The sequence below is a fragment of the Callithrix jacchus genome, chromosome 4, assembly GCF_049354715.1.
Source record: "Callithrix jacchus isolate 240 chromosome 4, calJac240_pri, whole genome shotgun sequence".
Lineage (NCBI taxonomy): Eukaryota > Metazoa > Chordata > Mammalia > Primates > Cebidae > Callithrix > Callithrix jacchus.
Window position 1 is genome coordinate 102,313,454 of NC_133505.1, and position 22,627 is coordinate 102,336,080.

At 35.1% G+C, this 22,627-nt stretch overlaps 1 long non-coding RNA gene across 1 annotated transcript in view; it reads right to left on the reverse strand.

Moving 5' to 3' along the window:
• LOC118152694 (uncharacterized) overlaps positions 1–20,187 on the reverse strand; it is a 44,493-nt gene extending 24,306 nt beyond the window's left edge. The window contains exons 1-2 of the long non-coding RNA XR_004741426.3: positions 20,101–20,187; positions 18,882–19,042 (exon numbers count right to left, since the gene is read on the reverse strand). This is a non-coding gene — a long non-coding RNA (uncharacterized LOC118152694). The remainder of the gene's footprint in view (positions 1–18,881; positions 19,043–20,100) is intronic.
• Positions 20,188–22,627: the final 2,440 nt, after the last annotated feature.

Here is a 22,627-nt window from a genome sequence, read left to right on the forward strand (position 1 = left end):
GTGCTGGATTACAGGCATGAACCACCACACATAACCTTAATTTTTGTTAAAATTTTTAATAGAAAAATCTAAGTATGTTTAAATGTGTAAAAACTAAAATATCCAGAACAAGAGCTTCAACCAAGAAATATATATTTGAAAAAAATGCTTACATTTAAGTGTTATATATAAAGACAGACAGACATTTATTCATTTGTTGAACGCTTGCTTTGTTGCAGATAATTTTCCTGGGTACGGGAGACAGGAAATGAAGTAAGCAGATAGAGCCGTGAGTTGAAAAGCAGAGTGTGGGTGTAACCACACAGGTTCTCCTCTCTAACCCTTCAAAGACAATGATTCTTTGTAAACTTTTTTTTTTTTTTTTTTTTTTGGCTTTTTGATGGGAATTCAGAAAATTGGCAGGGGAAGAAATAGGAAAGGATTAAGGAATGGTAGGTAAGCTCATTACATATTGAAAACTAGGAACAGAAGGTATTGATTATAGAACTGATAGTCCCTGGGACTCAAAGCAGTTTTTTCATGGTTCTGTGAAAAGAAGCTATGAAAAAAAAAAAAAAAAAAAAAAAAAAAACAGGGTTTGTGTTGACAGAGGATGGAAAAGGAATTTTTAAAAATATCTTAAGGATTATTGGTGATTTTGTGTGCCTTTTCAAAGTGCACTAGTAAACAAAGTAAAGGATTTGTATTTATTTGAAATTACTTCTTTGTCTACTGCCTGGTTTGTAAGCACTAGAATGGAGGGAGTGCAAAAGTAGGAAACGTCGACCTAGTCAGGAAGTCAGATGCAGCCTCACTGAAATTATGGTGTCTAAACTCAGATTTAGAGATAAGTATAGAGAAAAGAGCAGAGATCCCAGAAAGAAAGATCAGCATTTTAAAAGCTCATAGGGAAAGTCTCTAAAGTACCTTAAATCAAATCAAGGAAATCTAGTCTGCTGAAAGAAGCTGTGGTTCAGGAAGTGAGCAGGACATTATACATACCTTAGAGACGTGGATTATAATACAGTGTGTGAATTAGACTTTAGGCCATAAGGCCCAGGCCTGGTAAAGGACCTGAAACTGAGCTTTCTGGAAAAGAAAAACTTAGAGCTAGGCAAGTATTTCTCCATCTTTGCATAAAGACCAAACAAAGAGATAGTCTGTGTTCATGAATTGGTAAACTTAATATTGCTAAGATGTCAATTCTTCCCAATTTTATACATAAATTAAATGCAATCTCAATAAAAATTCCATCAATCTGTTTTGTAAATACTAACAAATTGATTCAAAAGTTTATATGGAAAAGCAAAAGACCTAGAATAGCTAATATAATACTGAAGGAAATAAAAAATTGTAATGTTCACAGTTCACTATCTCAAGATTTACTAAAAAACTATGATGATCAAAACATGGTATAGCCTAAAGAATAGACACATAGATCAATGGAAAAAACAGAGAGACCCTAAACAGACCCACACAAATATAGTAAATTAATTTTTGACAAAGATAGAAAAAGATGAATGGAGAAAGAATAATCTTTTTCAACAAATGGCTGGAACATTTGAACATCCATATGTGAACAATAAACTCAGATACAGGCCTTATACTTTTTACAAAAATTAACTAAAAATGGACCATAAATGTAAATGTAAAATGCAAAATTGGAACACTTCTTGAAAAAAACAGGAGAAAATCTAAATAACCTTGGGTTTGGTGATGAGTTTTTAGATTGAACACTAAAAGCATGAGCCATGAAAGGAAAAAAATTGATAAAAATTGGACTTCACAAATTTAAAATTTTTTCTGGGTTAAAAGAACTAAATTGCAGAGTGAAAAAAAATGTCATAGTCTGTATAGGCTGCCATAACAAAATACCTGAAAATAGGTATCTTATATAAAACAAAAATTTATTTCTTACAGTTCTGAAGGCTGGGAAGCCCAAGACTGGGAAGTCCAGCAAATTTGGGTCTGTTGAAGATCCTCCTCTTCATAGATGATGACTTCTTGCTATGTTCTCACAGGATGGAAAGGGCTAGATAGTTCTCTGTGGTCTCTTATATAAGGGCACAAATCCCATTCATGGGGGTCCTTCAGATTTGTAAGATCTTACAAAGATTATCTCTCAAAGGCCTTGCCTCTTAATACTGTCACCTTGGGAGTTAGGATCTAAATATATGAACTCTGGGGGATACAAATATTTATACAAAAGCAAAATACAATCCAAGGAATAGGAGAATATATTTGAAAAACATATATTTGATAAAGGATTAGTATCTAGAATACACAAAGATTTTCTACAACTCAACAACAAAAAACAAAAGAATATTTTTAAATGAGTAAAAGACTTGAAAATGGAGATATTTCTCCAAAGAAGACCTACACATGACCAATTTACCAATATGTGCATGAAAAGATATTTAACATTACCAGTCATTAGGGAAATGCCAAGTGAAACCTTAATGAGATATAACCTCATACCCGTTAGGATGGTTGTTATGAAATAAATTCCCAGGAAATTGGTAAGGATGGAGAGAAACTGGAACCTTTCTGCACAGTTGGCAGAAACACAAAATGGTGCAGCCACTATGAAAAACAATGTGGAAGTTCTTCAAAAAATTTAAAATAGAATTGTCATGTGATCCAACAGTTCAACCTCTGGGTATGTTCCTAGTGCCTTTATTCACAATAACCAAAGTGTGTAAACAACCCAATTATTCACCTAGATGAATAGATAAAATTTTTACAAGGATGAATAGTCTTATCACACAATCCAGCAATTGCTCTCCTAAGGTACTTATTCAACTGATTTTGAAACTGTATACACATGGAGACTACAAAAGCTACAACCTCTGAGTTAGAGACAGACACCCTGCCTGGGCCACGGGTAGAAAAAAATCATTCTCAGCAAAACAGGATCCAAGCCTTATCTTGCATAAGGGTGCAACCCAACTTCACGATATCCATATGGGTTCAGAAACCTTGAACAAGAAGTTAGTATTAAACATAGCCGCAATCTGGTGACCTAATAGAGTCCTGGTAACATCGAAATTGCAATACAGGGACTTGCAAAATCCAAGGAATGTCCAGGTCTTTGGGGGAAAATCTCCCACTGGAGACAAGCACAGCAGCAAAAGCCAGAATGAGATCATTCATATTAAGGCAATAGAGATCAAAGAGATTCAAAAGACTGTTTAAAATAAGTGAGTTTAAAATATTTAGAAAGATCAAGGAAGCAAGAGAATCCATCAAGAATAAGGATTTTATGAGGGAAAAAAAACCTCATGTATTTGAAAAAGAACCAAGGGGAGATTCTGGAAATAAAAATAGTCATTGAAATTAAAAAAATAAGTTCAACAGATAAGTTAAACAGCAGACTACTGAAAGATCAAACCAGATGAGAACAGAAAACTCTGCATTAATCTAGCAAAAGAGATGGTGGCTTCAATAGTGCAGTGGCAATGAGAGTAGAAGGAAGTGGAGAAATTTAAGTATTTAGAAAATAGAATAAATAAATTTAGTGAAGTAAAATACTTAATCCTCCCCCAGATTCACTCCTGAATTAGAAGAGACGCACTGTGGCTGTGGTCTGAGGTGATGCAGTAGCTTCTCATAATACCTGGCACATGATGTTGACTGTTGCTGTCATTTCATTGTGTTGTTGTTATCATTAAAGTTGATTAACAATTGCTGAAAACTTAAAAAGGAGGTGGCAAGTCTCCTAATATGTTTAGGGTGCCTGCCTGGACCCTATCTTTTGTTGCATTTCATTGTTAAAATATTTCACAGAATGGCTTAGCAAGACACAGCTGCTGTTTCTGCTACATTGCACAAAATTTGACTGAGATATTAAATAAATCAGATAGCTCAGAAAACATACATCATTGTATGCAATAATGCATCAAATGATAAAGGAAGCAACCCAAATCAGTATTTGGAGAGAAAGAATTATTAAATAAATAATGCTGGCCCAGTAGCAGCAGCAATAGCAACAGCATACTATTACCTCACAATGCTGAAAAAATTTGGTTAGGAAAGCATGTGGAAAAAGATTTGTCACACAATTAGAGATATGCATCTTTAAAGCTTTCTTTTAAATAATATGTAGACTTGTTTTTGTGGACAAATTCTCACCAAATAAAAATTTTATGAGAATATTCAGTGTTCAAAAATGTTCAGTAAAATAAACACACTTGTGCACTGCTGGTGAAAGGCTAATATGTACAGTTTAAAAACATTGTCAGCAAGTTTTAAGCAGCCTAAGAATATTTGTACGTTTTAATGTAATAATTCAACTTCTAAGAATGTACTCTAAGAAAATTGTAGAAATGAAGAAAGCTATGCATTGAAAATGTCGTTTATAAGCAAAATGGTTGGACACAATCTAAACAGTTAATCAACAGGTAGTGGTTGTAATAGATTGTCTGGTTATATTGAACTATTACACAGCCATATAATTTTTAATTAGTTGTGCACAATTGTTCTCCTTTTGTTCCCCACCTTCCTGATCCAGTACCTTCCATGCCCTTCCCTGACCAGTTTTCTTGCAGACTGACTACTTCAGGCTGCATCCTATGGTTTCTCTGCCTTCTGGGCTTTCAGTTGACGTCGGTCTATGAGGGTCACTGGCAGGAGATCAAAGGGTACAAAGTGGGAGAGATCAGTGTATTTCTTTCCTAATTCCTCTCTGCTATAGGGCAGGTTCTCCAGCAGAAGCTGTGTCTCTTTAAAGGCACAGTTGCCATGAAGCTGTCCTTCCTTAGTCACATCAGTTTCTACTGAGCTTCTAGAAATATCATGTTCTTCTTTTTCCTCTTGGGCCCTATAACTTCCTGCAGTTGCTGGCATTGGATGCCCAACAACTCATTTGTTCCTGCTCTCTAACCACAATTCTATTTTGGAATCCCTTCATGAAAATCTCTTCATTTAAGTTTTCCTAGGGAATTTCATAACCAGACTGAGATGTGTGTGAATTTATTTTAAGACTGCATTGTTGGTATGACCTAGTGTGAAAATACATACAAAATCTTGTAGAGAAACAATGAACGTGTGAAGAAAAATTGATTCCAAAAATTATGAATAAGAAAGACATATCACCTTCATCTATTTCCTACTTTCTTTTCTTTTTTTTTTTTTTTTTTTTTTGAGACAGAGTTTCGCTCTTGTTACCCAGGCTGGAGTACAATGGCACGATCTCGGCTCACCGCAACCTCCACCTCCTGGGTTCAGGCAGTTCTCCTGCCTCAGCCTCCTGCTATTTCCTACTTTCTAAATATTGTTACAATAAACACTTATTTCTTTATGATAAAGTAGTAACTCTAAAAATTAGATGACCATATTTTAAATACATTTCTCATGCTAAAAAGTATATTAGGTTTCTTTTCTTGTGATTTTCTATTGATTTTCAGTTATTCAGTGTTCTTTCATAGAAACATACCTAGTCTTGTCCACATCAGAATAAATGTCCTGCCATAAATTGTTCTTACGGCTTACTTTCAACAGAGATCTTTCTATTCTTGAAAGGAGATGATGTGAGACCCAATTTTGTTCCTACTTTCTAAGGGATAGAAACTTCAGTATCTTTGTTTTAAAATTTCACCTTTTATAGATATGGGTTTGCCCAGGTTTGTTACATGGGTATATTGCACCCAGGTAGTGAGCTTAGTGTCCAATAGGTAGTTTTTCAACCCACACCCCGCTAGTTGTTCCCAGTGTCTATATTTCCCATGTTTATGTTCATGTGTGTTCAATGTTTAGCTCTTGCTTTTAAGTGAGAAATGTAGTACTTGGGTTTCTGTTCCTGCATTAATTTGCTTAGGATTATGCCCTCTAGCTCCATCTATGTGGCCGCAAAGGACATGATTTTATTCTTTCTAATGGCTATGTAGCTTCCCATGGTGTATATGTACCACATTTTCTTTATGCAATCCAACCTTAGTATCTTGCCACTAAAAATATTTTTGTGAAGTATAATTGGGGCAAACTTTCCTCTAATTTTCTTTGTGTGTACAGGTTTCTGGCAATTAATGTATTTCTGACATTAGCCCTCCTTTGTCTTTTCATGCTAGAAGTTGTGCCAGAGTATGATGAGAGGAGAAGTGCCCCATGTCCAGCGTTTTCCAAATGTGTGAAATCTTTCCAATTCTGGGATTCAGGTAGCAAGTCAATTCTACTAATGGACCTAAAGCCACAGTATGCTTTTTGGCTTCTGGCAATGGTAAGGATTATACTTTGGCTCACATATTTACTCTTTTGCCTTATTGCTCACTTCATTTAATAATAATTTGAGAAAGAGGGATGATATTTGTTGATGACCTCCTCAGAAACCCTAATAATTTGTGATTCTTTTCCAATCACAGGTATACATGGATAATTTCTACTTAGTCATAAAGCTTTCTTATTATTTCAAGTTTTGCTATATGTAGCCCTAATTTTGGAGGCCAGAGAGCATCATATTCTTAAATGGTCCATGGTAATTTCTTGGAGAATGCAGCAAGTGAAACAACAAAGAAAGCAGAATGAAGATCTTTTGGGGCTCTCATAATATCTATACATCAGAACCATAAATGCGGTTATTGAGTCATATGTAGGACTTCCCTTTCCTCATATTCTTTTAGCTCTAGAATGCCAAAAAAATAAAATTGGCAAAATAAGTATTGGGGACTTCTATTACTCTCCTTAAAACTTTATTTCTTGTATGTCTCAGTGATGCAGCATTAAAAATGAGGCAATGAGGCTATCCTAACCTAACAGATATTTTTTCTTAATATCAAGATAGTAAATTAGAGGCACTGTTGCATTTCTAGTTTGCCATATCTTAAGCATTAGTCATTCACATAATTCTGAAGTCTTTTCTTTCTTTTTTTTTTTTTTTGAGACGGAGTTTCACTCTAGTTACCCAGGCTGGAGTGCAATGGCGCAATCTCGGCTCCCCGCAACCTCCGCCTCCTGGGTTCAGGCAATTCTCCTGCCTCAACCTCCCGAGTAGCTGGGATTACAGGCATGTGCCACCATGCCCAGCTAATTTTTTGTATTTTTAGTATAGACAGGGTTTCACCATGTTCACCAGGATGGTCTTGATCTCTTGACCTCGTGATCCACCCGCCTCGGCCTCCCAAAGTGCTGGGATTACAGGCGTGAGCCACCACGCCCGGCCCTCTGAAGTCTTTTCTTAGTAATTCTATTCATTCCACTTGAATAGATCTTCATTTCATGAGTGATTGCACACTCAACTATTTTTCTTAAATTAAATAATTTTAATATAATAATATGTCAGTTTATATTTTATTATCATTAAAGCTATAATTTAATGTTATATTCATTGTATAATCTGTTAGTAAAATATATTATCAAGATAATTAATATATTTCTTTCAGACTCCATAAAAAAGTGATATGTTCTGTTGACAATTTGCCAACAAGAGATCAATTAACTAGGACATTCTTCACACCATATGGGTGAACCACGATCATTCTACTTGGTTAAGAAAAATTTTTTTAAATATGTGTTCTACAAAAACCTATTCAGTGCTTACCACATGTCAAGCACTGCACTCATTACTGTGCCTTCTAAGAGCATAGAAAAGATATGTTAATTGAGTAATCACAGAAATAATTGTTTAATTATAAAATGTGAAAGATAGCATAAACAAAAGTATATAATATGTCTAGGGATGGCTGGGAAATGTATGAATTGTTGGTCAATAGCATAATGATCCTTTTGCCCCACAGCTATTAAAGTTTTCAGTCTCTAAGATTTATCTCTTGCCTATAAGTTAAACCACCACATGAACTTACAATATTTATAATCAACTCTCTCTAAAATTAATCAAAGGACAGTAACTTGGAGCAAACTTTTTTTATCAACATTACATGCATTATGATCCAAAAATCAGAATACCTGAACTCTATTCCTGAACCTCCCCAAATTCCATCAGAGGACTTAGGCAAGTAACTTTATCTCCCTGGGCTTCAGTTGCGTTACTTGCAAAATGAAGGTGTTGGATCAGGTCACCTCAAAGACTACACCAAGCTAAACAATCTCTTATTCTATAACATGAGAAACACTCTCAATTACTACAAAGTAATCCAATACCTGTAGAGATTACCTATCATACAGAAGCTACAGGAATATTGGCATTAAATTTTGATAAAGGATCCTTTTAGTCCTACACCAAAATAATTTATAACTGTGTAGAATTAATAATGAAATGAAAATAGAAATTGCTTTTGGTTTTGAATATAGCATCTGATTATCCTGAAATGTAGTTTCCTAGAGGTATATCTGTTCCCTACAGAAGTTGGTATGGAATATGCTAAATAATTACTAGAAGATAAATTAATCTTTATAAGGTAATAGCCACCCCAGAAAGCTTTTCTCTTTGCTCAGTATAATGTAAGTCCACCTGTTATACACATTTCTAGAAATGCTCTATTTCTCCCAAAACAGAGAGCATTGATAATTACCTGCTTAATAGTGTCTTCCTTCTCCACTAGACACAATATCCCATTTACTGCTGTATGATTCAGTTTTGCTACAGTAACAAAAAAACAAACTTCTGGGAGTCTTAGAATAACAAAATTATTTCTTGTTAAGATTTTATGTGAACCCAACATTCAGCGGGCTTGACTAAGTATGACTTCAGGCTTCTAGTTGAGTTCAGATCTTCTCCACGCTGTTTTCATTCTGGAACTAAGACTGCAGAAACAGTGATTACATGAAGAATGGTATTTTGGGAAATGACAATAATGCAAGAGGAAAGAGAAACTCATGATACTTCTTAAGCCTTATTTAACATATTAATATTCGCATTGTCATATCTTCACACATTTCATTAGTCAAAGCAATCCCATGAACAAGTCCAAAATCAATGAGAGTGAAATGTATTCTACCCATTCTGCTGGGGATGGGAAAATAAACTGTTAAACAGTAATAAAGTCCAGAATATATGCCCTTCACACACTCTGGCACATGATACATAGTGGATGCCTACAGTTGTTTTTTTTTTTTTTTTTTGAAGAATTTATAAAATTTGATGTCATTGTTTTCCCAAAATAGTCCATGTTCATTTATCTGGTCATTGAAATATAAATGCTTTTCCTCTCATATGACAATAGAAATTTATGACTTTTAATTTTTACCAAATTCAGCATAGATCAGAGAAGAGTTTACCACAATTTCCTCAGTTCCTGGTTCAGTAACTTTCACATAATCAATGTTCAATAAATATTTTTGGTAAATGAATAAATAATGAATCTATTATCCAAACATTATCTACCTTTTTAAACAAATAAAATAAATCTAAGGTTAAGATCTAGCAAGTTATTAATCCTAGGGCACGCTAATAAATCTTGTGAGTCATTACATCCTTTTGTGAACTCTATTTAAAATTTATGGTATGCTGGTTGGAAATAGTTTTCGAAGTTAAATATACCCTACTGAGATTACAAGACATCATGGAAATAGTCTTTTAGACCTATAAATTTCATTCTCATGCTTTAAGGATGATTATCAGTACCTCAAAAATTAATATTTAATCTCTCTTGGGGTACTGTCCTTTGATGTGTTGGTCTTTACTGTTCATTAAAAATATTTTCCATGTACCTATTAGACTCAAGCTTTTGTTTGATATACCAAAAAAAAAAGTTACTGTTTTTCAAGATTTGTTTTCTGGTTGAGTAGACATGTTACGTTTTGAAATAGATACAGCAATATCTGATGAGCACCAAATGAGGAAAACAATACTATTGGAATTCAGAGAAGAGAGATAACTTCCCACAAGTGTGATTAGGAAAATCTCATGAAAGAAGTAGAATTTGATTGAACCTTAGAAAATGAGTATAATTTTCAGCTGGGCACAGTGGGTCATGCCTGTAATCCCATCACTCTGGGAGGTGAAGGTTGGCCGATCACCCGAGGTCAGGAGTCTGAGACCAGCCTGATCAATATGTTGAAACCCTGTCTCTACTAAAAATGAAAAAATTAGCCGGATGTGGTGGCATGTGCCTGCAGTCACAGCTACTTAGGAGGCTGAGGCAGGAGAATTGCTTGAACCCAGGAGGTGGAGATTGCAGTGAGCTGAGATCGCGCCACTACACTCCAGCCTGGGCAACAGAGTGACACTCGGTCTCAAAAAAAAAAAATTAGCATGATTTTCATAAGTGAATTAGAGAGGGAAGGCATTTCAGTGAGGAAACATAATAAATATAAAAAGTAAAAGGTATAATAAAGCAACATTAAGAAAGCCAGAGTAAAAGCTACGTTAGTCCCTGTTTACATTCCAAGAGCCCCAGTGGATGCCTGAAACTGTAGATAGTACCAAACTCTATATATACCATGTTTTTTTCCTATATCTTCATACCTTTAATAAGGTTTAATTACACATTAGGCACAGTAAGAGATTAACAACAATAACTAATAAAATCCGACAATTATAACAATATACTAAAATAAAAGTTGTGGAAACATGGTCTTTCTCTTTATCAAAATATTTTATTTTGCTCAGCAAGTGATTTTTTTCCTTTCCTTATTAAGTCAAGAACGTTTATCATTTTACTTAACGGAAGAAGTTGATGGCTTCTCTTTGGCATATCTGAACTTCCAGCATCACTACTCTTGCTCTTTGAGGCCTCTTTTAAGTAAAATAAGGGTTATTTAAATACAAACATGGCAACACTGATCTGATAACTCAGACAGCTACTAAGTGACTGATGGGTGGGTAGCATATACAGCATGAATATATTTGACAAGTGGATGATTCATGTACTCGGCAAGTCAGAGCAAGACAGTGTGAGATTTTATCATGCTACTTTGAACAACTGCAACTTGAAACTTCTATGTAATATTTTTAGACAATAGTTGTCTGCAGGTAATTAAAACTATGGAAAGCAGAATTGTAGGTAATGAAGGACTACTGTATATGTAGGAAAATAACTAGATATAAGGCTTGGGAACTAGATAGAGAACATAAAATGGTGAGCTAAGCAATCTCAATTTGATGTTGTGAGAGCATTGTAGAGTTATTAAAATTTTTTACTAGGGAAGATATCATAGTGAAAGCATATTTTTAGGATAATTAATTTGGCAGTAATATAAACAATGGATTTGAGAAGTATCATATAGGCAATTTGGGAGACTTTTTCCATCATCAAGGCATGAAATAATTACTTTTAAATGAAGATGGATGATAATAGTGCTGTAAAGGACAACATAGTGAATGCCAAGTCAAATGTACTGCGATCAAAACAAAGAACAGCCTGGCCAGTGTTTATTTAGTTCATGGCCCTAGAATTCCGATCAGAGAAGACTGGGACCAGGATAATAAAAAAAACTTCAAGTTGGCTTAGAGTCTGGAATCTGAAAATGAAATAAAGATCAAGGTCACTGATTACCACAGATATGGGCATGATTCGCAAAATGTTTGAACAAATTCAGGAAACACCACTCATAGGCAGGATATGAGTATCATTAGCCAAACTAATAGACCATCAAGATTGTGGATTTTAGAAGAGAGAGATTATAAATTCATTTATGACACAACTAAGGTTGAACAAAATTTATTAAGTGAATATATTGGACCAAATGTTGTCCCCAACCTAAGATAATTTTTCCCATTATATAGTAGAAATAATTTAAAGTGGTGTTTGCAGAAGCAATGGAATGATCCTGTTTTCTTATTGTCACACATTTCAGATTGTACATAGACAGTCCATAAATCTGAGCACTAGTACTGGAAGCAGAAGGGACGGGGGATGAGGAATCACTTCAGAGAGGTGAAACTTACAAGGTTTGTATTACAACTTAATTCATGAATTTCTATCAAGTGATAAACAATGTGCAGATTTTTTGACAGTCAATCTTTTTTTAATTAAAGAAAGGCTTGGTCCATATTCTAAAGCTTATTCAGATTATGCAATTTTGAGTTTTCCACTCTTAATCTAGGAATGTTTTCTGTTGTAAGATGTCTAACATGAAGGACCAAATATACCAGTAAGTCTAGAAGACACACAGAGAAATAAAGAAAAAAGTGGGTTAGGGGAGGGTGTGGGGGATGGGGGAAGAAGATGTGTGTGTGTGTGTGTGTGTGTGTGTGTGTGTGTGTGTGTGTAAGGGGGAGTCTTTTATATTAAGTCAAACAAATCATTAATAATACAAATGCAAGAGAAGTACAATTTGCAGATATAGAGAAAATGTATATAAGATATATTTCCTTCTCAAAAGGATACTCTCAAAATTATTTTTATTGCTTATGAATTAGGATATCACCAAATAGAATATCAAGTGATAAAAATTCATTGTAAATTGCTTTCATCCATGAGCATGTTGATTTGTTATATGATTCATAACTCTAATATACAGAAGCCTGGCTTCTGTGTCACTGAGGGGAGATTTTAGATGCAGTACTGTGCCTTTGTTCCTTGAAAACTGTCAGCAGATACTGAAGAAAATAATATGTAATCTACTTGCCTTTAGGTAACAGGATACCAAAAATAATATTTCTTCTTGTGTGTAAACTGAAATTTCTCTATGTGAGAGATCCAACAGCCTAAGGGTTCCGTGGCAAGAGAAACCATTGATTATTTATTGATAACAGAACTTCTCAGAAAGCAAAGTGTATCTATGGCAGTAGATTTCAAATATATGAACATCACCAGATACCTAATTCAACTAAAAGCAGGGCAGTACATCTGTAGTCACTGTCAATACAGCCCTTTCTGATCTGCAACTCTTACTCTCCTCTCTGCTCTCAACACTCACCCATTCTCCAAAATAACCTTTGCTTAAGATAATCTCTACTGTTTTTTCGGTCAAGTTTTTGATTCTGTAATCATTTTCACTTTGATATCTCCTCTCATTTTGTTTTTTCAAATGTGTACAGCGTTCATGTTAGCAGTGAATAAGGATATGTTATTCATGTAAAAGGAGCTTGTGTGTAAGAAAGAAATTTAGGAAAGGTACAAATTCCAAGGGTGAATTGTTGTTTTCTTGCATCTTCACCTCAATCTCAAAGCCCACCAGTAGCCACACATTGCTTCACAAACAGGAGACAATGTACCGAGTATGGTGTGGTAAATTAAAGGAGAAAAATCTAGTAAGCTCTGACTCACTGAAACTGCCATTTCCTAAAATAATAATGTGAGTCAGAATCTCCTGTGAAACTTATTAAAGATATAGATTCTTTGGGATTTACCCCCACAGAGATTCTGATTAAGTAGGTCTGGTGTAAAGGCCAGAAATTAAAATTTTTAACATACTCCCCAGGTGATCTTGATGCATGGCCTGCACACTGCAATCATTATTCTAGAAATCAGAGGAATAAATACTTCTCTGTCCTAATTTGACTAACAAAGGGTAATTGATAGTAGGATTGACAGTAATGGAGACTTGGAATAAATGTCTAGGCAGTCATAAAGCCCAAGAAGAAATCAGATCAAATTTACACCTCAGCCTTTAGGAATTTGGGTTTCTTTAAAGGTAAAAGGCACTTTTGGAGGTCGAGGTGGGCAGATCACCTGATGTCAGGAGTTCGAGATCAGCCTGGCCAACATGGTGAAACCTTGCCACTACTAAAAATGCAAAAATTAGGCAGGTGTGGTGGTGCCCACCTGTGATCCCAGCTATTTGGGAGGCTGAGGCAGGAGAATTTCTTGAACTGGGAGGCAGAGGTTGCAGTGAGCTGAGATCACACCACTGCACCTCCAGCTCCAGACCATAGAATGAGACTTCATCTAAAAATAAATAAATAAATAAAAATAAAATAATTAAAGGTAAAAGAAAAAATATACTTAGATGCTGGGCATGGTGACTCACATCTGCAATCCCCGTGCTTTGGGAGCCACAGCTGGGAGGATCACCTGAGGCCAGGAATTCAAGACAAGTCTGGCCAACATAGCATCTCTTTAAAACCTAATATATTGGTCATTCTTTTCCCCATGTCTGTAAGACTCTACTAATTTCAGTCTTCCCATAGCTGCCTAACCAGAGTCTTTCATTTCACAAGCATATTGTCAACACACTATCACACACACCATTTTTCCCCTAAAGCCTATTGTCAGCACACTTACTATTGTCCACACCATTTGTTTCCCTAAAGCCCCTAAACCAAGATGAACCCAACTCTTGTGCCTACTTCCCTGCTTTACTAAACACCACTAAACAAAAACCACACAATCATCCATACTGATGCTCCTACAATATATCATCTTTCTCTTGAATTGGGCTTTAAACCCCATAGCAATTCTTTAACATAGTTCTGGTGAACTATGTATTTTCTTCTTTTCAGTAGCTATCCCAAATCTTTATCGGTTTGGTTGAAGGCATGATATGGTTAGGCTTTGTGTTCTCACCCAAAACCCATCTTGAATTATAATCTCCATGTGAGGAAGAAACCTCATTGGAGGTGATTGGATAATAGAGATGGATTCCCTTATGCTGTTCTCATGATAGTGAGGTTCACTCTCATGAGATCTGCTGGTTTCATAAGTGTTTGGCAAATTCCTCCTTCACTCAATCTCTCTCTTACCACCTTGTAAAGAAGGTGCCTGCCTCCCCTTCCACCTTGTCTGTAAGTTTCCTGAGTCGTCCTCAGCCATGCAGAACTGTGAGTCAATTAACAGGTAATCATAGCAGTATGAAATGGACTAATACAAGGCCCAATTAATTTTCTCAGCACATAAGGTAAAATTCATCACATAGAAGCTACTTTACATAAATGTCCATGTCTACATCTCTAGTCAAATACCTATACCTGTATCCACAACTATGCTCATACTTTCTAATTCCCTCTTATCCCAGAAAAAATAAATACTTCTCTACAAAGCTAATGGATTTATCCTATATTCCCCAAGATTTTTTCCCTTTAATTTTATCTCTTTCATCCTTATCAACCTTTCTTCCTCCATTTTTCTTTCTTCTCAATGTCTTCATGACTGTTCCACATTAAAACAAAAGTCCTCACCAAATTTATATCAATCCCTAAAACAACCTCTTATTCCCCTTACTGTTTGTTGGAAAAACTCACAAAATAATAATTTAGGCTCTCCACTTTTCACACTTTCATTTATTATTTAACCTCCCTGTTCTGCCTGATTGCCCCATCTTCCTATTGACATTGACCTTGCTAAGGAGCTTATCTTTCATTTTGTTGCATCTTTCATGGAATTATGGGCATGACTTTGGAGTTAGACTATTCTCACTACTTACCAGCTACGTGTCCTATGTGACTGTAGTTCTCTCCCCATGTAAAGGAAAGATGGTAATAATATATACTTCATAATGTAGTTGTAAGAATTACATGACAAAATATATTATAAAGTGCTTTACAACATAGTGCCTGGTGGTGCAGTAAATGGTAGATAGTATGATGTTAATTCATGTGTAACATAGTTGTTACTGTTATAATTACTATTACTATCTTAACTATTCCTTAGCTAATTTTTCCCAGATGAATACTTTATTGTATTTGTTAAAATGTAGATTCTTGGTTCTCATCACAAGTATCACAAATTAAAATCTTTTGAGTAGATCTCAGTAACATGTATTTGAAGAAGTTCCTTGAGTGATTCTTTTGCATTCTGAAGTCGGAGTTCGATGGATTTATCTCCATTTGTTGATAAGGACCTTGGAATCAGATGGGCCTAAGATCAAACTTAGAGATAAAACCTTGAGTAAATTACTTCTTTCTTATTAGGTTGATGCAAAAGCAATTGAGGTTTTTGCAACTTCTTTTTTAAGTAATGGGAAAAACCACAATTACTTATGCATCAACCTAAAAGTTTAGTTTTCATGTCTACAAGAATAGCTTAGTACCATCAACTACATAGGGTTATCAAGAAGATAAAATTAGGTGATATTTATAAAGTATCTAGTAAAAGGTATTTTATGTAGGCCGTTCTGCAAATATTTACCATACTTTGCATTTTCATCTTCAGGCATAAGGTAAAAACAATACTAATGCACTATAGAAAGCAAATTCTATCACACCAGTTTACCTAACCCTACGATGTATCCGTGTAAATCTTCTCCAAAGATACAGCTTTCGTTGCCTTAGTTACTGAGTTGTCTAGTAAGTATGACAGTAAATTAGAAGTCAATGGACCAGGAAAAAACTATAAACATGGCAGTAACTTAAAACGAATAGACCAGAAAAAAATGGAATGAAGTTAGAGTGTCACATAATATAAAATTCATTTAAGGAGAACATTTTGGCAGACAGGTTTCATCTAACAATGAATGCTGTTCATGGATGCATTGAAAATTTACAGTATGATTAGCATTATGCTTTCTCATATGGGAAATTCACAGGAAGTTCCAAATGTGACCTCTGCCCACAACAACATGATATTTAATGGAGTTATACAAACAAAAACACATGAAAACTTAGGATACAAATTTAAACCATATTTTTATTGAATTAAAATATAATCAACACCATGTGTAAGATTCTGTTATTAGCTAGAGGTGATTCAGAGGAATGCAAAGATCGTTAAATATTTAGAAACAAACTGTCAAGAATGATGTCTATACAGCTAATATAAGAGGTAACCCATGGAGAAGGAGGAAAGGAATTACAGAAAATAGGTCACTATGGAACTAGCATCCCCTTTCAAGATTTTTATTAGAATTTCTGTAGTAAAGCCCTTTAAATTATCTCCTAGTTTTATTTCATTGTTCTAGGGTGTGTGTATGATTAAATTGTATGATTAAGTACTAAATTAAGAACCTAAATTTCTCCTCCCTGTGATGAAAGAAAAAAAAAAAAACATTGTGGAAGTCTAGAGGAGTGTTCCATGGTGAATTTGGGAGAAGAAAATGAAGACAATTGTGTTTGGGGCAGTCTTCACGGAAAGAAATGTATAAGTTAGATTTGAAAGGAAGAGACTTTAAAACTAGGTGGCTATTATTACAGTAATAAAGTGTAGAATGTGACCTTAAGTCAGGCGTGTATAGCTGAAACAAAGACAGTATTGCCCTCAAGCAAAGGAAACATCAGCAGAGGAACACGGTTAAGAATGTATATGGCGTGCCCATGGAATAATGAAAAGCTAGTAGGGCTTCAGTAGCTACCCAAAGTCATGTTAGGCAGAGAGGATGTGGATGGACCTTGGAGAGACTAAGAAGCTTGGCAAGGGGTGAAGATTTTGTTCTATTGAAGTAGGATATATGTTTTTAATGGTCAAAAACCAATGGACAATAAATAGGATCCTATTAGTCATATTGATTCATTCAATACTAGCCACTGGCAATTAACATAATCAAAGAAAAATGCTAGGCATTGCAGGAAATACAATTGAATAAGACATAGTACACTGCTCTCAACACCATTCAAAAATTAGGGAATAAGATAATACCAAAAACAGTTATACTCACAGTGGAATATAAATGCTAGAAGGTAAATACATGATAATACTATGAAAGGAAGTAGGTAGCCTACGAATGGTGGTAACTCATGATATTTAGCTGGGACCTTGAAGGATAGGTGTTATGAAGGTAAAGATACAAAGAGAGGACTTCTGAGAGAAAAACAGTACAACCAAAGGCTGTTCATTTCAACAAATATTGTGTGCTTACTGTGTGCCAGTTCCTGGAGTTTATACTGGGATATAAAGACTTATCACAGTCTCTGCACTTAAGCGCTTAACACAGAAAAGCAGAGTGTGAGTTCTCAGGAATGCTTGGATAGTTCCATTCAGCTAGAGTGTGTATATATGAGGAGGTAATGGAATGAAGCTGCAAACATAAACCGAACCAATATTAATGAGAGTCTTAAATGTCAGGCCGATACATACTCAATTCTACTGCATATGGAGATGACTGAAGTCTGTTGTTACAGTTTTTATCAGGAGAAAGCAATGAAGACAGTTGTGTTTGGGGCAGTCTTGGCTGGATGAAATGTATAGGATAGATTTGAAAAGAAGAGACTTTTAAACTAGGTGGCAATTATTACAGTAATAAAGTATGGAATGATAATAGCCCGGGATAGCTGGTGACACTAGAGTAATTGTAAAAGCTCATACATTTCAAGAATATGTTAACGCTTTAATCATTTGCTAAGGGGTTATGCAAATCTTCTCACTTATTCCTCCCAGTATCTCTAAGAGAAGGGTGCTGTAATTATTCCCCATGACAGAGGAGTAAACTGAGCACAAAGACATTTTATAAACTTCCCCCTGTTTTACAACTAGTAAATGATGAAACTAGATTCAAGCATAGGCTTCCTCCAGATACAGCTTTTTTAACCACTGGCTGTAGAGTCAATACAGCTATGAATTTTGAACTCACATGGCTAAGTGAAAAATATAGCCCAATTAACAAATACAAGGACATTTAAATACTTTTTTCACTTAAAAACTTTATCAGCTAAACAAATTATATCATTCTTTTTCTAAATTACCCTCACTGAAAGGTTTAGTGATTTTCAAATTCAATAATAGAACTTTAACAGCAGAATGTATCTCAGATAGTATCTCAAACCTCAGAACTTTAAAGAGGCCATGGAGACCAAAACTAAGGTAACTGCCCAAAGTAAAAGAGCTAGCTAGGGGTTGAACTCACATTAAAAGCCATACCTCCTGTTTTCTGGTCACTATACTACAGCACTCTGATTTTATCACATCATATTTCTATTACACCTTTTGTAGTGAGCATAGAAGATCACAATACTGAGTCATAAAGGGAGAGATTTTTACTTATAAATTACAGAAAGATGTGTGAATGGTTACATATCTACTCACTCAAAAAAATCACAACAGTAAGTGTATTAACAATTATGCCCATTATCCATTTTAGCAGTTTTGACACATGAATTCATCTTCCACAGTGGATTTTTGAATAATGATGTCAAATTGTCTGCTTCCATATTGTAACAAATCCTTGCTAAGAAGACAGATCTGTGTACTACTTGTTACCTTGCAGTGATGATATCAGGGTGTTTTTTAGAGGGAGGAGAAGGGTCCACCAGAGCAGGTCATACATTGTTGTCTGACATGTCCATCTTTCCAGGAGAACTTCAACCTATCTCCTTTGATCATTACCAGGTGGTTTTCCCTTGCAGCACCAGAGTCCATCACTGGTAATAAAAGCATAACCAGACCAATTTGCTCTCATTTGTTTTATGAATCATTGCCAGACTCAGAAATAAAGAACAAAAGGAAGCATATTCTTTTTTGTGTCTTTTCAAATTGAATGGCCCTTAATGAAATATCTTCATAACATTATGTAAGAAAATGTCCTACATTGATGTGGGGCCAAAATAACTTACAGAACTCTATGGCTTCAAAGCTAATGGAATGTGCCAGGAGGACCACAATACAAACAGAATGAACACACTAAAAGGCTCAGAAAGCAATGGTTTTTCTGTCAGGAACAGGAGAAATCCAAATAACTGAGAATAATTTCTCACTTATTTCCCCATAATCCTACCTAGCCACAAGATAAAACAAAAATAAAAAGAGTTCAGAAGTAAGAATAAAATATATCAGCCAGTGAGGTTGGAAAGCGAAGCTTGATTCATTTCGAATTCATTGTCCTAATGGATAAGCAATTGATTGATGATTAATGCATAAATAGCAGTTAATATCACTGGTTTGAGGAGGACAGAGAAAGATAAAAGAAACCAACATGGAAGTGGGGTAGAATGAAGAAAAGAAGAAAAGCAAATAAAAAATTTTAAGCCAAAGAAGGGGTAAAGAAAATGAAAGAAATTAAGCTGACAGGAGGAAACATATGAAATGCAGCTGTGGTGCTCATTTGTTCTTCTTTTAAAATGTAAATTACTTCTGATTTTGAAGTCAGGGTCTGGATATTTTCCCGTGGAAATATAGCCATATACCCTCTAAATAGTCTCTCTTCCCCAAAAAAGAGAAAATTGGGAAAAAATAACGTAGTTTTACTGTAAGCAATACAAAAAATAGTTCTATAAACCTCAGGGCAATTCAGTGTAAGTTGTCTGCAATAGACAACAGCCTCAAAACCCTCCAAATTTCCTAGCGTGAGGTAGGCACAAAGCCGGAGACTTGGTTGCCTGGCAACCGCGCTCTTCACAGGCAGCTGGAGTAAAACGAACCGTCTGGTGCCAAACGGCCTTTCACCTGCTTCGTTAAAGGGAAATCAGAGAGAAAGAGTTACCTTGCAAGGGCCAAAGCTTCCCGTGAGAAACAGAGGCTTGAGAAACACTCCTCTAGCTTCACTTTGGAAAGGCACTCCAAGCAGGGTGGGAGGTTTCTAATGCCTCAGTAATTAAGGATGCTTTTTCCTCCCTTCCCCCTCCTATGGGTGCCACCCTGAAAATAACAGGCTGCAGCCTTGGTATTCTGACGTTATATAGAGGGGAAAAGAAATCAATTTACATCTTTTGCTCCAAATTGATAAATTCTGAAAACTAGGCACATTGCTTACATCTCCCCATTATTTTTAATTAGGTTTGCTTTCTGATAATACAAGGACTAATAAAGTGTATTCACGACGAAAAAGAATTAGAAAAGGATGATTATGAAAATAGTCTGTTTTTACATAAGCACCTGGGAATTGAAGTTATTCTGGAAATTTTACCTGGCTATTTTAGTTGAAATGTGAACAGTACCTAGGAGGGATTTAGTATAAAAATTGGTGAGGGCTTTCCAAAAGAATTTGTACAACCCACTTCTAAAATGCAAAGTATTGCAATATACATCTTTGTGTAAATTTTAGCCTTCGCTATAAAATACACAGTTTTTAAATGGATGCTTAATGAGTAATTCCCAATTAGTCTGGCTCTTTCAAGATCAAACAGTAAAATGTGAGTGGAAATTGGGCAGATAGCTGCATAGCAGTCAGAAACAAAGCACTGTAGTCAGCATTTACAGTGGCAGATTCAGTCTTTGCACTGTCACTCAGCACAGCATTAAAATTTGAGTTCTAATTTGGGTGACATAGATCTAACACATTTAGTGTTCATTTAGAATTTTCCTTCAGCTAAGACTCTAAATATAAAACAAAATAGTGTATAATGTTCAAACTTTTCAGGTTATACAAACTATATAAATTTATTTCAGTTGTATTCACTACCAGCAAGTACGATTATTTTTATACCTTTCTATAGGACTTCGTTGACCTCATTCTTTTAGTCTGTTGAATTTTACTGAAATATAAATAATGGATATAAATAATGGATATACATATATACACACCACATATTTTATTCATCTCCTCACTCCACCTCCCAAGTTGAGGAGTAAATATGTTTTTCATTCTCCACATGACTTCTTCAAGGCAGTCTTCTGTGATTGTTAGTGACTATACAATTATCCGGTGTTTTTACAACTGTCTATTACTGAATAGGATTTTTTGGTAAGTCATTTACAAAATTATACTGGAAGATAATTTATTTTATTTTATTTTAAAAGCCTGGAACCATAACTCCCTTGGGGAAAAGAAATTTAAGATAGAAGGTGAGTCCCTGAGGCTATAGGTTAGCCCACAGGTTCTTAATTTGGTCCACATATTAGAAGCTTTGTGAAAGCACTGTTTTCCTCTCCTTTCCTCCACCAAGGCTGTGATCTTGATTTCACATCTGAGGCAACTCTGTGTGAATCAGCATCAGTAGGTAAACATAAATTTCGAAGCTAATTTTGATTTGAAAAGTGTTAAAGTCGTCTTTTTTTCCGGGAGGTGTGCTTTAGGTGACTAGCTACAGTGCTGCAGAATAAAATGAGCAGTATTTAATGTTATGTATGCCTAATGGCTTTTCCCAACACCTGTGTCTCTCTCTGCTCCTGTGCTCGTGCAGCCTTTCGTGCTAATGCTGCATCTTAATATTTAATGTGCTAAAAAAGTTAAAGAAGTGATTAATGTTGATTAAAATATTCCAAATTGTGTAGATATACAAGTAGTAAAGCAAATGTTAGCTCTTACTGATAGCCCTCAGCCAAGTTACATTTTGGTAACTAGAGGAAAAGGGTAATGTTTTGGCTATATCAGCTATATTGCAGCTGTATAACTCCAAGTAGACACAGAGTTTATTAAAAAAATAAGCAGAACCATTTTTGCCATAAACCATATACATATTTTTAATGTGCAGAATTATTTTTTGATAGAATTTTTAAGATGTGTGTAATATCATATCATCCTATGAAAGAAATACATTTTTTCTACCTGTAATATTACTAAATTGGTAATTTGTATAAAAGGATTTAAATATATCTTTTGTCATATACCACCACACATCATTTACACACACATAATAATATGTAAATTTAATCATTTGGTACCTAAGAATAGAATAAGCTCTAGACCATTCTCAGTTAGATGTACTCACCTAGCTTACTGCTTCAAGTTGATTAAAAAGTTGGTGCTATTGCTACCTAGTTAAGAGACTGAGAGACATATTAGCTTTTCATTTACTGACAATTCTATTTATTAGCCTCAAACTGTCTCTATGACCTTGTAACTGACCTTGTAACTATTATGGTTACTATTACAAAGAAGAGGAATCAGGTTCTTGGTTTAAAAGAAAATAAATCAATTCTGGTTAATTCAAACAGAAATGAGTTTTACTATAAGGATGTAGAACTACTCAAAGTTTTCAGGAAAATTGGAGGTCAGGCTTCCCAAACAGGCAGAAACCAAGCAAAGATAGGCAGAAAAGCATCAGAGCCTCAAGTGAAGTCACTCTGCA